The sequence below is a fragment of the Sphaeramia orbicularis genome, chromosome 5 (genome assembly GCF_902148855.1).
Source record: "Sphaeramia orbicularis chromosome 5, fSphaOr1.1, whole genome shotgun sequence".
NCBI classification, from domain to species: Eukaryota; Metazoa; Chordata; class Actinopteri; order Kurtiformes; family Apogonidae; genus Sphaeramia; species Sphaeramia orbicularis.
Genome location: NC_043961.1, coordinates 51,264,930 through 51,279,150, shown reverse-complemented (window position 1 = coordinate 51,279,150; position 14,221 = coordinate 51,264,930). Strand labels below are relative to the sequence as shown.

At 37.8% G+C, this 14,221-nt stretch overlaps 1 protein-coding gene across 1 annotated transcript in view; it reads right to left on the bottom strand.

The window, feature by feature from the left end:
- The window catches only part of tafa3a (TAFA chemokine like family member 3a), a 190,277-nt gene extending 177,221 nt beyond the window's left edge, over positions 1 to 13,056 (bottom strand). The window contains exon 1 of the mRNA XM_030135386.1: positions 12,525 to 13,056. The gene's annotated coding sequence lies outside the window, so the exon portion shown is untranslated. The remainder of the gene's footprint in view (positions 1 to 12,524) is intronic.
- Positions 13,057 to 14,221: the final 1,165 nt, after the last annotated feature.

The window sequence follows — 14,221 nt, the reverse complement described above, 5'->3', positions numbered from 1 at the left end:
GCTGTCAGCTGCAGTTGAGTGAGGAAAGAGTGAATTACAGCGGAGGAACATCTGCGGTAAAGAGAGTGAAATGGATGAAAGCCCCAGTGGTAGTGGGGAGAGTCACCCACCCTAGCTCATGCCCAATAAAGGTTCGCATTCGGCAGTGTTAATCTCATGTCAGTCCTCTTTTCTGTCGTCAAACTCCAAGTGTCCTTTCATTTTCACTTCTCTGACTTCTGCGCTGTTCCTCTTCTCCTTTTCTTTTCTTTGCCTGTAAGGATAACTCGGCCTTTACCCAAAAATCAAAAGTCTCGCCCTCTCCAAAAATGTTATATTAAACTAGAAATGCACTCGGAGAGTGCAGACCTCCGCCATGGCAGATCAGTGTCCACCCCCATCATCACCATCATTTGTTCCTTGTGCCAGTATCAACATTTCCTGAAAATTTCAGCCAAATCCGTCCATAACTTTTTGAGTTATCTTGCTAACAGACAAACAAACAGACAAAAAATCCATCCCCCCCGATCACCACCAAAATTTAATCATTTGTTCCTTGTGCCAGTATCAACATTTCCTGAAAATTTCAAGAAAATCCATCCACACCTTTTTGAGCTACCTTGCTAACAGACAAACAGACTGACAGACAAACCCTGATGAAAGCATAACCTCCGCCGTTACACTTGGCGGAGGTAAAAAATTCCATTGTGCTGGCTGGGAAGTTTCATTGCACTGTAAACTTCAAACTTTCACAGATCAGCTGACGTCGCTTAGCAACCGGGACCATAAGTGACTGGACTACTTGCAGAGTGATATGAAAGATACGAATCAGAGGTAAAAGAACCCACTTTCCTTGACAGCAGTGCAATAAACATTTTGAGAAAAAAATCATGCCAGAGAATCGTGATCTAAATTCTACACAAAAAAAATCGCGATTCACATTTTTGCCAGAATCATGCAGCCCTAGTTTCAATGGATAAAGGTCATGTGGTCTGATGAGTCTAGATTGACCCTGTTCCAGAGTAATAGGTGCATCAGAGTAACAAGAGAGATAAATAAAGTGATTACCCATCATGCCTAGTGCCTACAGTACAAGCCCAAGTGTTATGATCTGGGTTTGGTTCAGTTGTCAATGTTCAGTAATGTTATGTGTCCAAAACATTAGGTCAGCTGAAGCTCAATATACTGAATGACCAGATCTGAACATCAGTGGATTTTTTCATCCATGATGACACAAATATATCAAATGATGACAATGACAGGATTCATCAAACTTGTGAAAGAGTGGTTCAGGGAGCATGAGACATTATTACCTCTGCCGAGTGTAACAGAAGAGGTTATGTTTTCATCAGGGTTTGTATGTATGTCTGTCTGTCTGTCTGTCTGTTTGTCTGTTAGCAAGATAACTAAAAAAAGTTATGGATGGATTTGGATGAAATTTTCAAGAACTGTTGATACTAACACAAGGAACAAATGATTAAATTTTGGTGGTGATCGGGGATGGGGTGGGGGTGGGGAGGGATTATCTGTCTGTTAGCAAGATAACTAAAAAAGTTACGGATGGATTTGGTGGAAATTTTCAGGAAATGTTGATTCTGGCACAAGTCTGGGGGTCTGACTGTCCCATCACCAATGTAAGATGTTGGTGAAAATTTCTGGAGGTAAATAAATATGGTGACATTGTATAAGTGTTGCACATCATGAATGATGCCCTGGTAAATACGTCCCATAATCAAAGCTCCAATGAAATAATGGTTTTCTAGATATCAACAGTATTGTTTTATCTTATATCAAATCTGATTTGATTATAATTCACTTGTGCATAAATACAAGTTCTTGATGCATTTTGATGTAATGCATCTTCAATTTTCTATATTACTAAAGATGACTGTTTTTCCATCATGTAACACAGTCAGATAAATATGAACTCCCTTTTATTTAGAGAATGTTTTCAATATGAGTCTGCGATTCATCTTTTTCAACAAAACATCTGTATGACCCACCTCGATATGTAAACATTACAAACACAGCATAGAGTCATGAATATTCAGTCATGATTAAACGTGTTCTGATCAGTAGTAGGCCTATATCTCATTGCCCAGTCAGACGCAGAATGGCAACAGAAGGAGAGAGAAACTGATAAGAAAATCTACCCTAAGCCTAAGAAATTATCATACAGATTTATATTCATATGTTCCCTGTTTGAACTGAGACAAAACTGCAGTAATATAAATCAGCACAGAAACATATTCCACATGTCATATCGTACATCACATTAAAACATGACTGATAAGTCAAAAGAATCATTTCACCCTAAAACTGAAAAAGTGAACTGCTCTGCATGTATTTTTAGTGCAAGTACATAACCGACTGACTGACAGAGGAAGCGTGTTTGAACAGATGAAAGAGAAGCATGAACTGCAGCTACCCTTGAGCTAATTCTATCACGGAGAAGAGATAACGCACCATCTCTGTTTCTCATTCCCATCTTGTACATTAGATGAAGGCTCAGACGCTGGCTTCTGCACAATACATTTAATGACATGAGTACATTTCCTTTCAGAATAGTTTGCTTTGAACGCCGCTCTGCGCTTTGTGTTGTTGAAGAAACCTGACCGGCATTCACGTTAGGTCACAGAATCCAACCCACCGCTCATTGTTTACATGATGAGGGGCAGCGGGGTGCAGGAACAGACTGCCAAAATCATGTCAGCAAACCAGAGGTGGAAGGTAACAAGAGTGTAAAAAAAAAAAAAAAAAACAGTCTCATTTTTACACGCCCTAATTGAAATTTTCTACCTAAATTGCAGTGTAATGATTACAGGCATAAGGTGGAGCTTGACAACGACAACAGAAAGGAGCAGGAGGGAAAAACACACCACCAACGACCCTCAGGCACCACAAGAGAGGGAGAGGGGGAAGAAAAAAACAACAAAAGATGAGAGCTCCCTTACTCCCTTAGGACCTGGGGTTTAGAAGAAGTGGGCTTCTCAAAAATTTGCAATTCCACAACCTTTTTTCACCGGGCTGATGGTTAAGGGTTTGGAGAATTGAGTTCCTCACTGTGTGTTTCTGGAGAAGGACTTGATGGGAATTCAGCGCAGAAGTACAACATTGAGAGTGAAAGCTGCCAAACACTGACTCAACTAAAGGCAACAAAGAAAGTGGTATGAAAGTGTAGGAGAGGAGGAAGCCTGATGCCTGACCCAGCTGAAAAGCCCCTCCGTGAAACAGCGGACTCCTCAGCTCTTCTGAGGCTGTTCTCCACCTCAAACCTCATTATTCAGAGTAAGATGGTGATTCCCAACTGGAGTCACATGGCTCCTCCTCTGGACAAAACGTGTCTGTGCAATATGTGTAATATCTGGTTTGTATCACTCTATGAATACAAACAAGATATTATACACATGAATGAACTGGAGATGAATTTGTGAAATGCAAAAATCACCCTGAAGATATTAAGAATCAAGAACGTTAAAATCATTTTAGTTCAGTTTCTACATATAGACCAATATGATCTCAAGTGGGTCAGACCAGTAAAATATCATCATAATAACCTATAAATAATGACAACTCCAAGTTTTTCCTCTTTGTTTTACTGCAAAAAACGTAAAATTACATGTAAATGTTTACATTTACAAACTAACCTTTCACAAAAATTGTGAATAAACTGAACAAATATGAACAACCTGAAATGTCTTAAAAGAAGTAAGGGCAATTTTATCAATGTTTTGCCTGATACTAAATGTTTTGTATATTTGCAAATCCACTGTCATCTGTAAATTGTGATGCACATACATAAATAATAAGCTGAGGAACAATATTGTTAAATTTGTAATTATTTTTCTTAAGACGTACCAGGATGTTCATGTTATTCACATTTTTTTTAATAAATGTTTTTATTGAAAAATATGGCACATCCAAGTCAGAAAGTTAACGTTTCAAGAAATAAAAATTTAACAAACAGATAAATGTCATAGTTATTGTTTGTGCATCACACTTTGTTTTTAAAGTATACAAGAGGTAAGCAAACCTACATAAAAAAAAACATAACATACAGAGAAAATAAATAATTAAGTAAATTAAATATATAAAAACAAGAGGAACCATATAATAATAATAATAATAATAATAATAATAATAATAATAATAATAACAATAATAATAATAATAATAATAGTACTACTAATAATAATAATCTAAAAATAAATAAAATCAGAAAGGGGGATGTTATTCACATTTTTAAGGAAACTTTGTACATTTTAATAATATAATTTTCCTTTTTTTCTCTGTTATTTTTCTACTGGTTCGACCCACTCCAGATTATATTGGGTTGAATGTGGCCCCTGAACTAAAATGAGTTTAACAGCCCTGCTCTAGACAAATGAGGACATGTGACTCTCAAGTTAAATATACAAAATTTCCTCAAATAAACACCAGAAGTCAGTTATTCTTTCCTACTGCCCTGAAAAAGCACGTGCTATATTGAGTCATGCTATTTTGTTGGAGCCATACACCATGATCCATCCCCACTAGGATTCTACATTTTTCCTAAGGAGATTTTTGTCATTTTAGGTTGATTTGTGCTCAAGCTGTCATTTTTCTGATCTGTTTGTTATCCAATAATATGAAGATTGACAGCTGTAATGATCAGCTGCTAAGAAGAATCCACCAAATGTGCCTGTGGAAATGAATCAGGCAGTTGGCTGAGGTCACATTCACACAAGACTCTGCTTTCCAATTATATTATAGAGGCAACAAGGCTCCTATAATCATGGGATAACACTGCACTATTCATTTTTATATACAATAACAGAGGGTTTGTTGGTAAAAGTCATTTCCTTTGTTTTTGTCCACTGTCCTGCCCCTTTTAGTCCCCACTGGATCTATTTTTGTTGAGCCCCTGATCATGTGAAAAACATTAAAATGGCATTTTTCAGACACATCGAAGAGGAGAAAACTGACTTTGATCAAGGCCTGTCTTATAATATGATAATGATAAGAATAAGAATGACAATTACAATAAAGCGATGTTGAATACTGATACAAAGAATACAATATAAGTGTATTATTATTTTATTGATGCCTTATTAATGTATTTCACCCGTCAACGCAAATTTGTCAACCATCCTGACAGCACCCACTTAAAAGACTGGAAGTGTATACCATTGTTACATCATTGTAAAGTGGATCTTTGATGTAATATATGGTCATAAAGTTGCGCCATAAACTATGACCCTCTTTCTAATAAATGTCACTAATTTGTTCTAGTTTGCATACTGCAAAATGCAACCAGATGAAGCAGAACACCCTTGCAATTTTTGATATAATGCATTTGACATACTATATATTTGGACTCATTAATTATTTTTGCATATACTAATCATTGTGGTGGTATGTGTCCTAGAATGCAAGACCCTTCTCTGGTTGTACCTCAACAAATAAAGACTGGCCATCAAACACAAATACAGTATGCGTGCATGTGTGTGTGTGTGTGTGTGTGTGTGTGTTGGGGGGGGGGGGTATACACACACTGTATATTGTATATATACTGGATAAGCCCCTGGTGTCACATAATATCTATGCCAATTAAGCATAATGCACATTTCTGCTGCTTTCATTTAATACTTCTTGCAGTATAATGATGCTATTTTTGGCACTTTTCTCACCATGTAGCGTTTGATTTATTTATTCAGATCCAATTTTCTTTGTCGGCTTTTAATCCTGTCTGGCTGTTGTCACATGTGATATGAGTGAAGATGCTTAACAGTAAAAGTCCTGCTCAGAAATGAAGGGCTTCTGGTCACTGAAACACCACAGGGCTTTTAATAGGAAGCGTTTTGTTTTGTTTTTTTCAACAAGGCGATGCAGTAACTTCAGCAGGGCAAACAGGTGTGCATCAAAACAAGGCTTCATTGTAAAATAGAACTGATTGCTCTTGTCAAACTGAGGGAATTAAAAATAAATGTCTGCATGTAATATAAGATTGGTTCAAATTAGGGATGTAACGATTACCGCCGGTATAACGATAAACCGTGGTAAAATTGCCAACGGTTAGTATTACCATTTAAATTCTAATTATCGTGATAACCGTGTTTGATTACCGCACTTTTCCAGAGAAAATGCTGATGTAAAGATATGCTTTTATGTCAAATATTTAAGTATAGTTTTAATTTATTACAATTTTAATTGTATATACCTAATATTTGGAACAATATTAACTTTTATAGTCTTAGAAAAGGTTCGTTAAGCATCTTTGTGTTATTTATGCAATAAATTATATACACTTTTCAAATCAGATTTTTTTTTTTTGTGTGTGTGTGTGTGTGTGTGTGTGTGTGTGTGTGTGTGTGTGTGTTTTCTGGCCTTTCGTGTTTATATAGTAGGTTAAAGTGAAAAAAATAATAGGCAGATGATATAAATGAAGTTGTGCTGAAAAAAAAGATATCAAGCATGGGTATAATAAACATTTATTTATATAGTACATAAAGGCAAAATCAAAGTACTTGAAAACGGCCAAAATAGGCTCAGACCCCTAAGGGTTAATATTTGAATGTTTCTGCCAACAGAAAGTGCATTGTGCCAATTTATTTATTTATTTATTTATTTATTCAAAAAAAACTTGGTTAAATTATTTCAGTGTGTGTATTAGTACTTTCAGAACATTTTGAGCACAATTTCAACAATACCATGATAATAATGATAACCATGATAATTTGGTCTCAATAACCGTGATATGAAATTTTTATATCATTACATCCCAAGTTCGAATATAGGCACGTTACTTTTGCCCATCAAGGTCCATAAAGACCCAGTACACTATATGATGAAATACATTATTCCAAATTATTAAATTATTTCAAATATGAAACTGTATTCAATAGTATTAACAAATATGAAGATTTTTTGTTGTCATTTCCCTACATGATTTAAAAAAAAGCCTAAATTTGAGGCTGTACAAGGATATCTGATATTGATTTGTGCTCCTTGAACTACTATGGGTTTTTCAAAAAAAATTTGATTGATTTAATTTGACTGATTTATCAAGCAGATAATCAGCAGATTGCAGTGGAGAGCACTGTCGCCTCACAGCAACAAGGTCCTGGGTTTGACTCCAACCAGGGACGTTTCTGTGTGGAGTTTGCATGTTCTCCCTGTGCTTGCATGGGTTCTCTTCAGGTACTCAGGGTTCCTCCCACCATCCAAAGACATGCACTGATAGGTAAATTGGTCAACCTAACATTGCCCAATGTGAGAGTGATTGGTTGGTCGTCTCTATATGTCAGCCCTGGAATGAACTGGCGACTCGTCTAGGGTGAACCCCGCCTTTGCCCATAGGTAGCTGGGATAGGCTCCAACACCCCCCACAACCCTAGTGAGGATAAAGTGGGTTCAGAAGATGAACAAATGAATGAATGAATAATCAGCAGATTATTCAATGACAAAAAAACAGAACTGGCAGCCACTAAGTTCCTGAAAAATCAATCAAAAAGAGCCGGTAGTATCTAACTCACAGGTGTCAAACATGTGGCCCAGGGGACAAATCCAGCCCACCAAAGGGTTCAGTCAGGCCCGTGGGATTAATTTGTGAAATGTAAAAATTGCACTGACGATATTAATCCTTTTAGTTCAGGTTCCACATACAGACCAATTTAATCTCAAGTGGGTCGGATCAGTAAAATACTATCATAATAACCTATAAATACTCACAATTCCAAATTTTTCTCTTCTAAATGTAAACATTTTCATGTCATTTTACTGTATTTACACTAAAACAAACAATCATTTCACAAAACAACCTGAACAAATATGAAAAATCTGAAATATCTGAAGTGTAAGTTTAACAATATTCTGCCTCTTTATTAAATGTTTTATGTGTTTGTTGATCCACTGTGATCTGTAAATTGTAATTTACATGTGTAAATGATAAAATGAGACATAATATTGTTGACATTCCACTTAGTTTTCTTAAGAATTTCAGTTTGTTCATGTTATTCACAATGTGTTAAAGGATAGTTGGTAGATGCAAACATTGTCATTGAATAATTTTACTTTTTTCGCTCTAAAACACGGAAGAAAATTTGGAGTTGACATTATTTATATATTATTACGTTATTATTTCACTGGTCCGGCCCAATGCAGATCAAATTTGGCTTAATGTGGCCCCTGAACTAAAATGAGTTTGATACCCCTGATCTAACTAGTTACTAACAAATAAGGTCCAATACAGTCTTAGAAAGAATATTTTAAGTGAAAGTGTGAGAAAAAAATCAGTTCAGACAGCATATGTTAGCAAAGAAATCTTTCTAACAAATATACATCAGAGACCAAGCACAGGATGAAGCAAACCGTTGAATCCATAAACAAAACAATACAACACTGTTGATTTATAGCGTGTGAGTTGTTGCAGTCGGACTCCTGCAGGACTGTAAAATCTGTACTCCAGTCTTTAAGGGAATGCACAACAAATGAAAATGGGAGAATACAATAACATCATGACACATAAACACACACAATGTTAATAAATCAATGAGACACACAGAAGGCCATACGCAAATTGTGCCCACACACATTATTCACCCAAACATTGAGGGAAACACCCACCGTTTCAAATGCTGCTGCACTTCTGCTGCAAACTCACAAACTCTCTTTTTCTCACTCGCACTCACGTACAAATATGCACACAGGAAATCAGCTTGAATAAATAAGAGATGGAGTTGTGCTTCACAGCCTAATCTCTAAGGGGGGAAAAAAAAAAAACTGTTTGCCGCATCGGCAAGGATCAGCCTGGGCAAGTGAGTGGGACACTGCTGGCTTCCAGGAAACCAATTTGTTTGTTTATTGTCTTGGTGTTTTGTCAGTGGTTACAGTTCATTGCAGACAGTCCATCTTGGGCATGCTCCTTTAAATGGTATCTATAAAACATCGAATGTGCTCTCCCCACATCCTCCTCTTCTGCTCTGTACATGATGGAGCTGCACAGGATCGTCACAATGCTGCATTTCATTCGCTATGGTGGAGCTTTGAATTCCTCTTTAAACACCCGATGGATTCACCACAGCAGCTCGAGCTGGCGCTTTGAGAGGTGGAACAAACTATGCTTTCTAAACACATTAGCCTATGAACACCGCTGAGCAGCGAATCTCGGGGTGCTGAAATCGGGTGTAATCATGTAGATAGATGGCTGACTTTTTATTGTTCCGCTAAGCCAAATCTGCAGGGCTGGTGGTGAATACAGAGTTTCTGTAATGATGCAATATCCAGGATTTTATGGTTAACTCGTGGTGCTGCAGAGATATGTTCTCCGTGACAAGACAGTGGGCTGTCACATGTATATGTATCTTACATAAACTGACATATTTTTGCATGCCCACACTCCTGGAAACGCAAAAATGTCAGTCTCACGTGGAGACAAGGAGATGCAATGCAGTCTCAACAGGCGATCTTATTGTACAACCACCACAGGCTGTGCAAACCTATACAGATTGTAAAAACTAAAGCGCGTCTATTGTTTTGTCTCATGCCTACAAACACAAGGCAGACTCTCATATTATGCCCTATTGATCTGACAGAGTGAGCAGGAAGCTGGCGGAGAACACAAATACTGCCTGGGGTGGCTCCTTAAAACTAGAGACAAGCTTCTTATCCGTGGTGTTCTCTTCCTCTGGAAATCACCTGGTGGCTCATGCATATAAAGTACTCTCTCCAAGTCTCTGCCTTCTTCAAGCTCTGCTGTTTGTTGCAGTGTCTGTCTGATGGTGGCATTTAACACACAGGCTGAAACTGCAAACTAATCTGGAAAACACTGGCTGGAACTTCAATACTTCTATGAAACCCACTGAACTACTTAGAAACTACTGAGGATCAAGCAACGTCTTGTCATTTGATTCCATTTTACTGCTTAGGGGGTAAATCTGATCCACATCAGTGGAGGCAAAATGAATGCATGGCTTTAATACATATTTATTCCTTTACATTAACCTATTACTTCAACTTGAGGTCTTTTTTTATTATACAACTACTTTGAGTGGAAAAAATGCTGAGATGTTGAAACAGAAAACTGATTTGTACTATACAGTGTGAAGCGGTAATTGTTGCAATAATTTTTATTATATTATATTCTAATAGTTTTCTTTGGAAATCAAAAATTATGATCATCACTATGTAATTTTGTATCATATACTGTATTATCAGTTTGTTTTTAGGGTTCATTTTGGCTTACAGTAATAAAATACAATTCAATATAAAATCCCATGTTTTGATGTTTTATTTGTGCATATTTTGACACTGAAGACACATTTTTTTTGTCATTTTAACCATTTTGAATGTTAAACCCATATAATGTACAAAATTTAGACTTAAAACAGCATTTTGGCATTAATTATGTTAACTGTATAATTGCAATTACATTTTTTTCATCTTCAGTTGTATCAATCAGCCCCATCATAAAGTGTACTGTCAATTCTTCTTGTTAAAAATGCCAAACTGGTATCACAAAAATGACTCATTAGGGACTACTACTGAAGCTATGGTATCGGTATTGTAACCAGTACTGAAGGACACCAATGCAACAAGTAACCACTGACTTGGAAGCATCCTCACATCAAGGTGGGGTTATAGTTGCAGGGCATTTACAGATAGAACTTTTTTGCCTTTAGCTCTAAAATAAATTCCATTTTTCCCACATCTAGCGCTGGAGAGAGCATAAATCTCCTCCAAGTTTCCAGTGCTAGCGTCAAATACAGTGCAACTGTCACAGGGATCCCATCTCCAGTAATCCCAGGGTGGCCTTTGCTCTGCCTGTCAGCAACTCCAACCAATAACACTGCACAATAAAACCCTCCAGAACAACAGTGGGCCGCAGGCAGCTTCAAGGGCTACTGACGGCGATCTATAAAACAATATAATGGGTTGCCTGTCAGTGAGTGTGAAAGGGAAGATCTACGCCTCCTCTGACTCTCTGAGGGGACTTCAATTAATCACAGCAGAATTGTATCACCCCGCAATAGGAGAGTAAGGTTATTACCATCCCGGTATTCCGCAGGATGAAATGCGATGATAGCACTAATTGAGGGGGGAAAAAAAAAAGCTGACCGCACAATGCTTGTCAAGGGGATGAAGGGCAGATAAAAGAACAGCAAGAGCAAGAATATAGACTGGGACTGGACAAAAAAAAAAAGACAAGAAAGTGAAGAGGTGGGGTGGGGGGGATGGAGGGAAAGAACACTGGGGACTTGCAGAACAGAAATATTCACATTGGTTTGTAGGCATAAGCATAAATATCAACAGTACTGCGAGCAAAACAGCTGACAGAAAACACAAGAACCAGATGTCATTATGGAGTCCATCAGTGTCGTCTTGACATCATCCAATAAGATAACAGTGTTGTAGTTTCTGAAGTCACAAGCTCTGATCAAGCAGATTATTCTTGTTTTTAACACACACACACACATATCGTCAGCTTCCTGATAAAACCTGCTATGTGACTTTTGGCAAATTTTACTGGAGAAAAAAAAAACTGTTTATGTAACAGGAAACTGTGAAATATGACAAAAAAATATCTGTTCCTTCAATGTTGGTACTTATGATGGAATGTAAACAACTTTCACCGGAGACTGAAATTTGAAGCTATAATAGGGAAGATAACAGGTTTTTCTTCCCAACGAAAAATGTCACTTAGCAGGTTTTATCAGGAAGCCGACTATATATATGTATATATGAATATATATATATATATATATATATATATATATATATATATATATATATATATATATATATATATATATGTAATTTTTTTTTTTTTTTTTTAAGGGTAAGCACCTTGATGGAGAACAGGGCCCACAGTGTGCTTTAGAGTCATGGTTTGATGTGGTATAGTCATGTTGGAGGTTAATTCACCAAAGGTTCACTGATAGATAGATAGATAGATAGATAGATAGATAGATAGATAGATAGATAGATAGATAGATAGATAGATAGATAGATAGAGTTTTCCAGAAATACCAGTCATAAATCCATTTTTCTTCAGACTGTAACTTGCTCTATGACACACTACGTTTGCCTTCTTAAATTATGTAGAAACTTATTAGGTTCAATTTCCTCCGTTCGTTTGCGTGCAGGGAAGGGATTTCCCTTGCTGCCTTTGTGCACTCAAAAGGAGTGGATGGATCTCTCAAAGGGGAAAACTTCACTTTATCTCATTCCCATCAAGTGATGGTTTCGTGTTGTGGCACAGTGCTCATCGTGATCCGGATGCATCCAACCCAGTCTGAAAATGACCGTTTTTAACCAGACTACTGCTGTACATACACACCACCTGGAGTCAGTTTTTTACTGCTTTTGCACAAGTTAATTAGAAAAATCAGTTGATATTATTATGTAGGACTATGTATATTTTTGGCTGCTTTAATATAAAACGTGGACCATACTTTCATTACACATAATTTCTATATAATTATAAAGCAATGAATTACTCTACAAGTTTATGTGTAAAATATGTGACAGTATTTTTTTTTTTTTTTTTCTTTGCATGTCCAACCTACCTGTCGTTGTGCTGTCAGTTAATCCCGGGAAACGTCCCCTCTCATTTACTCTCCATTGTCAACCCCACAAAACGAGAGACTTCTTCTTTAGAGAAATGCCATTTCCTTGCAGCTTCAAAACGCCCTCGACAAAACATAACCTAAATAAAAATAAAAAATAAAAATAAAAAATACTGGACTACTGTCAAAGCTCTCCAGACGCACAATCCCTGAGTCAAAGGAGTCTAAACTGGTGCTGATGGTTACTTGCACACTCGGTGGACTTGAAAGTCCTCTAAAAGTTGCAGGTCCTCCGGCTTTGACGCACAACTTCCCATCCGCCGCACCAACGCCACAGCAGCTGGACCACAACCCGCCCGGGCGTCACTCATACTGTCTGGATTCATGCATGATGTGAGCTTTTATTTTTGTTTTATGCCATCCTTCCACATGCACTGCTTGCAGTTGGCTTTTGGTTGCGTCTTCGTGCAGTTCGAGAAATTGATTTGAGGTGTCCGGGAAATGCGAGAGCAGCCGGGGATTCATGGCCAGTGCGCGTGGAAACCTGGCGCGTCTACGTCGGTATTTTAGCGCCACCTGGTGGAAATGTGCGGACCTTCACTGTGGAGCTGCCAGAGGAGGTGCAGACATTTATCCTCTCCAACTTTACACTGAAATACTAGATGATTATACCCTCTTGAAGAAAACACCACTCTTTGGAAATGACCCTTATGCACTGTAGAAGAAATGACCCAAATTGCCTTTTTTCCAAGGGTTATTTGGACCCATTTTGGTTTTTTAGTAAATGTCCGATCCTATCTTGAAACTCACACAAATCACACAGAGACCAGCCTGAGATGATACTTTTACAGAAGCTATTTCAAGACCGTTGAAATGCATTATAAGACAGATCTGCGGAAAACAACTCAGGTGTTAAGACATGCATTAGGCCCCTGTCTGGACTGAAGATTATGGTGATGATACCGGCACATGTCTGTCTCCCTCTCCTTAAGCATTACCGTCCAAGTCTACAAAGGCATCCCCCAGCCGGAAATTGCATTATCATCTCTCCATTTCTCTGGCAGTCACTTTCGTCTGGCCCCCCGAAAGGCAGGAATGGGTGGAATAATCAATACCAACCTTTGAAATGGCCTGTGGAGATTGGAGGCGAGCATCTGGATGTGGATTTGATTGATTTTTGACACCCTCAAGAGTGTTATCATCATAAACTCTCTCCCTCACAGCAAACACACATATGCACGAAGAATCAAAGGGTATAAAGCACAAATCCCGAGGGAGTGAGCGCAAAAATATCAGCCATTATTATCTAATTCACATCCGATAAAGAGGCCAGAGTCAGACTTTATGTCATCGTAAAAGCTACACGACTTTATAATTACCTTTGAATACCGACGGTGTTATTTTGACTTTATTTATGTCTTTTATTTTATGGTCCCCCCAAAGTCATCAAGTTTCTTTGTCTTTCTCCCTTTGTCTCATACACTGACAGAGAGGAGATGACCTCATTAATCTTTAGTGCATTCAATAGACCTATCTTGTCATCCCCCCCTGACACTGTGGTTTGTGACACAGCTCTGCTCATTAAATCATATGACAGGATGAGGTCAGCTGTGAGCTAAGGTGTCTCAAGCTGTGTGAGAGCAGATAAAGAGCTACGTAGCAGCATTAGCTTCTGCGTGAGAGCTTGGCTGCAAATG